The sequence below is a fragment of the Leptonychotes weddellii genome, chromosome 6 (genome assembly GCF_054177405.1).
Source record: "Leptonychotes weddellii isolate Sample4059 chromosome 6, ASM5417740v2, whole genome shotgun sequence".
NCBI classification, from domain to species: domain Eukaryota; kingdom Metazoa; phylum Chordata; class Mammalia; order Carnivora; family Phocidae; genus Leptonychotes; species Leptonychotes weddellii.
Window position 1 is genome coordinate 88,929,649 of NC_138374.1, and position 9,350 is coordinate 88,938,998.

Genomic DNA, 9,350 nt, shown 5'->3' on the forward strand with positions numbered 1-9,350 from the left:
TTTTTTTTTTTTTAAAGATTTTTATTTATTTATTTGACAGAGAGAGACACAGCGAGAGAGGGAACACAAGCAGGGGGAGTGGGAGAGGGAGAAGCAGGCTCCCTGCAGAGCAGGGAGCCCGATGCGGGACTCGATCCCAGGACCCTGGGATCATGACCTGAGCTGAAGGCAGTCGCTTAACCAACTGAGCCACCCAGGCACCCAAAATTGAAGTTTCTTGAAGGCAAATGTATTTTACACTCGGTTAAGTATTCTGGAACTTCAGTGCCTGGCACCTAATGGATGCTCAATGAATACATGCCAAATGAAAGAGATGCTAACAGGACCTTTTTCCCTCACGCTTCAGTAGAAGTTTTCAGATGTTAATGAGTGTTACTTGATATTAAAAATAATGAAAGAATGGATAATTTTAATTTATTCTTTAATCCATATTGCTTCATAGTACTCAGATGTTCCAGACCTCACTTTTCAAAATCAGGGCAAATTTTTTTGCTCACCTTCTAAACTAGCAGGATGCCTACTATGCTAGGCTAACTAGTAACCTTCCCAAAGATATCCAATTCCTGATCCCCAGAATCTGTGAGTATGTTACCTTACATGGCAAAAGGAACTTTATATACATGATTAACTAAAGGATCTTGAGATGGGAGATTATCCTGGATTATGCAGGGGGCCAAATATAATTATAAGGTCTTTATAAGGGAAGGTAGGAGATCAGAGAGAAAGAGATTTTTGGAGAGGCAACACGCTTGCTTTGAAGATGGAGGTAGGTAGTAGGAGCCAAGGAATGCAACTCTAGAAACCAAAAAAAGCAAGGACATGGATTCCCTTCCAGAGCCTCAAGAGGGAGCACAATCCGACCAACACCTGGATTTTGGCCCAGTGAAACTCATTTTAGACATCTGAACTCCAAAACTAAGATAAGAAGTTGATGTTGTTTTAAGCCACTACTAAATTTGTGCTAAATGTGCTAGAGTAGAAATAGGAAACTAACATACCTGGATTTCTATAAAACAAAGCAAACCAAACTATAACCCTCCCCATTCCAAAAAACAAACAGATATTAGCAATGAGTATAACGGACCTTATACAAAATTTGAGGCTTGAGATTTCTGTAAAAGATCTGATATTCTGTGATGTTTATATATTAGACATTTTCTTCAAAGTCTGTGAGGCTGCCCTCACCTTCACTCAGTCTGCATTGTAACCTCCTTCATCACCTCCTGGTTCTCTCTCCGCTCTCTCCCTCCCATCTTTTCTCTTCCCTCTAGAGTTCCCTGATTCCCCAGGAACTATGAGCTCTTTTCACTTTGTTTTGTAGAGTCAGCTCTCCACAGTTCCCAACGCCAACCTGGATTCCCTTATCTTCCATATGTTCTGAAGACATAAAAGTATCCCTTAAAAAGATCCTACTTTCTTGAGGACTAGTTGTGATTATAAATAGCACATTTCCATTGGCATATGTCTATGTTATTCCCATTATCTTTTGACTTCTCCATGGGAATAGTTAATATGACTTTTGATGCTGTGTAGAATGTACCTTTGCATCATTGGCCATATTCCTCTAACACTCACCCCTCATTCCCTGCTCTCTGTAGCCACTGGCCTTCTCAGCTCTTTGTGAGCCATGCATTAGGGCCTTGATTCATGCTCTTCCTATGCCTGAAACACGGTGCCTTCCCCATCACCCAGTCAGTTCCTACCCAACTTCATCACTTCCTGGTCAAGCTCCAACTCAAAATCAGTTTGAAGGGGTTCCACAGAACCCCCTATATTCTTTTGTAGCACTAACCACAATAACTTGGATAATTAGCTAGGATAATAACTAGGATAATTATGGAACAAATTAATAGAAAAAGTGATTTATTTTACAATTAGTTGCCTATATTCTGATCCCATTGCTAAAATGTCAGCTCTATAAGGCCATGAATCATGTCTGCTTGGTCAGCCCTGTATCCACAGGGGCCTGGTACAGTGCCTTGCACATAATAATATCTAATATATATTTATCACATGGATGAATGAATGAATAAATGAATGAATAAACACATAACCAGGTTTTTTGATACTAGGTGGCTAGATATGTTGGTAATAATGTTTAAGGGAAGAGTCAGCCTGAGCTTGATTAGGCACATTGTTGTGGCCCACAGTATAGGGAAATGGGCTACCATTTGTTGCACACCTGCTATGTGATGCGCACTTTGTTATGATTATTTTATTTCATCTTCACAATAACTCTGGGAAAGAGATATTTTTACTCCATTGTGCAGATGAGACACTACCATACACTCTATTAGTTTTGATATCCATGTAGCTGGAGGGGGTGCAAGTAGTCCCCGGTAAGGTCACTCTTCCAGAAATGACAACTGGCCTCTAAAATGATGGTGGCACCTGGTCAGGAAAGAAAATATCCTCCTACTGAGATACCTTCTCTAACTCTCAATGTGTTCCCATAGCACACTCTGCCTACTTTCCTCAAACAAAGTAATAATAATAATTGATAAAATTGAGTGGCTACTATATGCCAGACACTACGAAGTGCTTTGCTTGCACAATCCAAATTTATTCTCCCAGATATCTTAATAGTTGGCTATTATTACTGTTTCCATTTTACCCATAAGGAATTTGAGTCTCAGAAAGGTTGGGTAAATCATCACTAACTTAAGGAGAGGGAGGTAGTATATTTGACCTCAGGGACTCCAGACCCAGGGCCCCTAATCACTACACCATTTTATTTGCCTTTTATGGATCTATTTTTCCCACTGAGTGTAAACTCTAGTTATACACTGGAATTACTTGGACTGTTTTGTTTTGTTTTAAATGACAAATAGCAGACTTCAATCTAGACAATTTACATCAGAATCTTTGTGCCTGAGGCCTGGGCATCAGTGTTTTTTAAGAACCCAGGTGGATCTAGAGAGAAGACAATACTATAAATCAATTTTGCCCTAGAGATTGGATTTTAGACATTTCTGTATCTCAGCATCTAGCATTGTGTCTGAAATGTGGAGAAAAACTTCATAAAATTTATCTATTATTTATTAACACATATGGAAGACAGGACCTAATCATTTATAAACAAACATTTATTAAGTGTCTAGTGCACTCAAGGCACTGTACTGGGGAATAAGGGTATAAATTAAGCATTTCCAGATACGTGATTGTAATAAGATATTGCTAGTCAGTCCTTCCATAATAGGGTGAGCAGCAGGGGAAGAGAGTCTATTTCCCTGTAAAAAGAAAAAAGTATCTAAATTCTAAATAGAGTTACTGTTTAGACCAGCATAGTTTGGATTCTAAACATCTGGCAAAGTAAAAATTGGAAGTTTAATATACTTACATTAATTTGTTTACTTTCCAATATATTTTGCTTTCTTTGCAATATCTAAATAGACATTGATGCCAAGTTAATAAATAGTGAATCGTGTCCATGGTATTGAGGCAACAACACCTTACAATAATCACGTGGGTAGACAGGAAGGCACATTTGGTAAAGAATGTGTCACAGTGGTCCTTGCAAGGAAGTGTCACAGTGGTCCTAAAACCTTTCAGCAATCGGTGTGAACCACTACTATAATGAGTCCCTCTTCGAATAACAGTAGAAGAACCTAGGCTTGAATTGAGGAGACATGGGGTTGAATCCTGTCTTCTCTGCTTACCAGCTCAAAGCTTTAAGGAATCCACTTCATTTCCGGTTCTCTTTCTGTGAAATGGGTTAATATTCTCCAAGCAAGCTCAGGATTATTATGAAGCTTTAACAGTATAATTATATATGAACACCTTATAAAATACTGTGTATAAACATAAATCACCGGGTCAGTAAAGGCCACATCTCTAGTCAAGTTATGTCCCCTAATTTGGATTCCTGAGTTTGTAGGTTATTCCTGAAAGCCTCTGAGCTGGGAGAGATATCCTCTCCATGCACCTCCACCCCCACCCCTGGCTATTCAAGCTGTGGGGACTAAGAGGATCAATAACTGGGTGACCTTCCACAGCAGAGCTCCTTCCCTGGACTCTGAACCTTCAATTCACATCTCATTGATTTGGGGTTCATTACTAGGAGTCTTGTTCTGCTTATAGGATCCCCCAGGGAAAACCCAGCATATCATTCTCCTGATAAGTCTTCAGTGAGTCCTGGTTGTTCTCAGCATAAAATTCTAACTCCTGAGCTTGGCAAACCTTCCCTCTCTCAGCCCTGCTTACCTCTCTAACCTCATTATGTCCCTAACCTCCTCTTATTATGTATGCTATTGTCCCAACACAGTGATCTGGAGTGAAGACTTTAGAATCAGGTGGCCTGGACTCCACCACTTGCTAGCTGTTAACTTGCCCTAAGAGAATAAGTATAGATGACTTAAGTTCACTGTCTAATAGTTAATCATTCATGAACATTACTAATTTTATTATTGTTCCTGCCCTTACAACCCTCTTCTTCCTCTTTCCCCTTACAATAATAGCATCAAGAGCTCCCATTCATCACAAGCCTACTGATTTCAAAGTACTGCCCCCAGGAATTTTAAACATAGTGTTTTTATGTTTTTCTTATTATTACAACTCTAATATTACCCCGATTTTACAGATGTAAAATGCGAGGCTCAGAATCTAAGTCGAGTGATTTCAGCCTGCTTAATCTGAATGATGTTTTTACTTCACTAATTCCCACTTCATTTGGGGATTCAGCCAATTCTTCACTTCTTCCTGGTGCCTTGCCTTGGCTTCCTAAGACTAGCAGAGGTGTCCTTCTGTGTTTCCAGGAAGAGGCACAATATTACACAGCAGAATTTTACTGCTGCACTCAAATGTTTTGTCCACTAGATAAGAGTGCCTTGAGAAAAGGAATCTTTTTATTCATTTCTGTGCACCTGGTAGAGTGCCTGTTTCAATGAAAGAGTGAACGTAAAGCAATGAGACAGCTATTAGGCCTGAGGAGAGGGTTCTGCCAAAGAAGTAGGAATTTGTGAGTAGCCAAAGCCACCCTGAAATGAAAAGGAAGCTTTAGCTCACTTGACGGCAGCTACTGCCTTTGGCCTGATCCCTCTGGGCTAGGACCTAAGGCCTGCAATTGCCATCTGGGATCAAGAAGAAATCTTATGTGTTTCTAAATATCCATTTACCATTTTGAATATTATATTCCCTTTAATAAATCAGCAACTGTCAAAAAGTATGCAAAGTGAGATTTCTCAAACATTTGAAAAATTACTTGTTATCTTAATAAAACTCTTGCTATATGGGCAAAGAAAAAACTTCAGTGTTTTTCAGAGTAAATAATAGTCCTGCAAGGTTAATTCTTCAGTGGTTCTAGCTGATCACAATGATTTATATCTTTAATTTGTGAATCCATAATTAAAACAATTTTATTTAATTATCTTCTAGACTAGTGTTTATCATCCAACATGCCACATCTCTACGTTTACTTTCTGTATTATGTGAAAGTGACCATTATTATTTTTATTTCATTTGATTGAATAGTCCCAAGCATTCACAAGAATGGAGGTTGATGGGAGCCATTACTAGAACCTCAGCTGGGTCTGTTGTCCAGAACAGCTACCCATGGCTTCTCTATGTGACCTGGGCTTTTTCACAGCTCCGGGAGTGAGACTCCTATGAGAATAGAAGGAAGCTGTATCACTTTTTTATGACCTATCCTTGGAAGTCACAAAATGCTGCTTCTGCTGTAGCCATAAGCAACCCAGATGCTTGGGGAAGGAACTTAGAACCCATCATTCAGTAGGAGAGGTGTCATAGTAAGTCTGTAAGAAGAGCATGGAGGATTGGGGATAACGTTGCACCCATTTTGGGAGAATGCCATCTGCCACAGTCCCAGTTTGTAGCCCTGCAGAGTTAAGAAAGCCGACTGCTACCAAACGGAAAGCATTACAAGCAGAGGCTTAGGAGATAAAATCAGTGCTACTATCATATAAAAGCAGAAAGCTTCTGTGGCAGATGGAATTTGCCATTTTCTCAAATTTCCTCACAGCAGGAGCCATCTAAAAAGATAACACAGAAGCCTGTAGGAAAAAGATCAGAATTTTCACATGTAAAAAGCATGTCTTCACAAGATCTTCAGCTGTTGTTTCTTATGTGTGGAAATGACTGGAAGCAAACAGACGGCAGACCTGCAAATTTGAATAGAATAAATTGGTCAAAGGAGCCCCAAGCCTGGCCTGTAAAAACTTTTAAGTGCTAGAGTAATCTCAGTGCACTCAAACTCCCACCAAAATAAGCGGACTTCAAAAGCTGGGCAAATTCCCAGAAGTGCATCCATCATAATCCTCCCCTTGGAGAGGAAAGATCCAGGTCCACAGAGGACAATGGACTCCCAGAAAGCAGAATCAAAGCAGGAGTTTCCAGATTGCCTAACCAATGAGCTTACTCCTGAGCTAGGGCCCAGAGTCCTCACCATGTCCGCCAGGCAGAATTTGATGATAGCTATGGACAGATGACCCCCACATTTCCCACCCTTCCTTTTTCTGAATGGTAGTTTCTTACTACATTTACCTGTTCCTTCTCCGCTGTTGTATATTGAAGGGTTAGAGGCAGATGACATCCTTTCTGCCTGCCTGGAATGTGGTCACTCTACTGTGAAGAAAAGAGCCACCGTGTGAAACCACCATGAGAAGCAAAAAGACAAAAAGGAGCCTGAGCCCTAGTGGGTCATTAAAGCCATGCATTAACTCTGCATTCTCAACTCCTCAACTTCTTGTTAGATAAGGAAAATTTACATTCCTTTTTTTAGCTACCATTTTTAATCTCTGTTACTTGCAGTCTACTAAATTAGACTGGTCCAATGCAATCCTGACTGGTACAGTATTGTATTCTATTCTCGTAATCAAGTCCTGTACCATACTTTATTGGTACAATCATAAGACTTGCCCTTATTTTATGTACCAAAAACAAAAGAAAAAAGTACTCTGCCAAATAGAGCTGTAAGATGGCATTGATTGTAAGACACATACCCATTGCAATGATGTTAAGTGTGACCTGATTAAATACATTATGTAGAGTTAGAGTTTGATCCATTTGCTTAAAAATAAAATAGTCACACATATTGGCATAAACATAGAACATTTGGGAAAGATACAAAAAGCCATTAATGGTGATGACCTCTGGGGAGAAGAAATGAAGGGTATAGAGTAGGAAAGTCAATTTTTGCATTTTGCTTTCTGTAATTCTAAGCATGTATTATTTTTATGAGTAATCTCAGCCAGAAGGAGAGCACTGTGAGGGTGAACGTTTAACTTTATCCACTACTGTTGCCCCAAGTGCTAGAACAGTGCCTGTCATTTAACAGGCACTCAAATATATGTTGATGTCAAAACCAGATAAATGATTTTTTAAATAAGTCAGTGTCATTGAAAAGGAAATAAAGAAATTGCTATGGCATGAATGTTAGTGTTTCCCCCAAAATTCACATGTTAAATCCTAACCCCCAGTGTGAGGGTGTTAGGAGGTAGAGCCTTTGGAGGTTAGGAGGCCGTGAGAGCCGAGCCCTTTCAGAAGAGACCCCACAGAACTCCCCAGCCCCTGCCACCATGTGAAGAAGATCCAACAGAAGTCTGCTACCTGGAAGAGGGAACTCAAGACCATGCTGGCTCCCTGACACCAGACTTCCAACCTCCACAACTATGAGAAATACATGTCTTTTGCTTATAAGCCACCCAGTCTGTGGTACTTTGTTATAGTATCCTGAACAGAGACAGAAATCATCTGTTTTCTCATCATTAGTCTACAAGCTTGATGAGGGCCGTGTCCTATTAGTCATCGAACACCCAGCACTTTGCACAATGCCATATTAGGAACTAGATAAATATTTTAGGAACTAGGTAAATATTAGGCCCATATTAGGGACTAGATAAATATTTTAGGAATTAAAAAATGTTAGGCAGAGGCATTTAAGCTCCTTACGTTGAGGTTTCAGTAGTGATATAGAGCAGGGGCATGATTTCATCAAGCTATCAGAAAAAATCTGTTTGATGGCCATCTGCGGGAGAGGGGAGAGGGGAGAAGTACAGTCGGGAAAGTGAGCCGCACTGACGTGGAGCTACCACAGGTGAAGTCATGTGAGGGCTTCTGTCCAGACTGACACTGGGAACAGGAGGTGGAACTTTGCATTTTCCTTGCACTTTTAATATTTCAAAATACAATATTACACTTACCACAAAAGGCAATATCCCTCTTTAGTCTCCCAACCCAGTGAGAATAAGGTAAGATGCACAAAGTGCAGCCTCAAAAAATTCAGCCAGCCTCCTTCAGCCTCCCGATACTCAGTTGCAGAGCTGGAGTAGGATTCAGCAGTTTTGTTTCTAATGCTCTGGTTTCCCTAGACTCTGCTGATTCCTTTTCAAGAAAACCTTCTCTCTGTCCCTCTTCCCTCACCACCTCACCATGACACAGAGAAAAAATTGAGAACTACAAATCTATAGCTTGGAAAGAGAACGGTAAGAAATACTCTTTCTGGAGATCCTTTGTCAAAGAACATGGGAACCAAAATTCTATAATCATATATTGATTGAAATTGGACCACCCCTTAGAAATACGTTTTTGAGGACAGAAGCACTAAGCTATCCTGCAATTTAATTCCTGATATCCTGGGGTCCTATTTCTTTACAGCTTGATTTCAGTTAATGCCTTTCTCCCTTTTATTCTCTCTTTCACCATCTATAGATATGGAATATGTTCCAGAATAAATTCCTTCACCAACTGTCAGCTACAGAGGAAGGTGTTCCATTAAGGGGTTATAACTGTAGCCAAGAAGAGCAAAAAATAAAGAGAGTGGGCAAATGGAGGAAAAGCCCCAAGTAATAGGAGTTATCTGGACCAACAGTGGCTGATGAACATGATGTGTTTTGCAATAAATAAGCTAGAAAAGGCTGCTTCACACTGTTATTTAAGAGGACACAGAGACTATAAGTCAATAAGGTCTAACATACATGTGATATTAATTACCTAAGTTATTGTATAACATATTGAAATTTGGGAGTATTTTAGGTCCTTCCTTGCTCGTAAAATGTCCATCACTTTACAGATGTGTTTAGAAAAAAATTCATAAACTAACTCCAAAAATGAAATATTCTCTACTTCAGAAAAGTTTAAAATAAGCACAGTCATGCATTCAGAGGATATTATAGGTATTTCAAACACTTAAGTCTTTACCAAATGAAATAGTTTTAAAAAATACTATTCTCTCAGTCAATCAGAGAAAAACATAATATGATCTCACTGATAGGAGGAATTCTTAATCTCAGGAAACAAACTGAGGGTTGCTGGAGTGGTGGGGGGTGGGAGGCATGGGGTGGCTGGGTGAGGGACATTGGGGAGGGTATGTGCTATGGTGAGCGCTGTGAATTGTG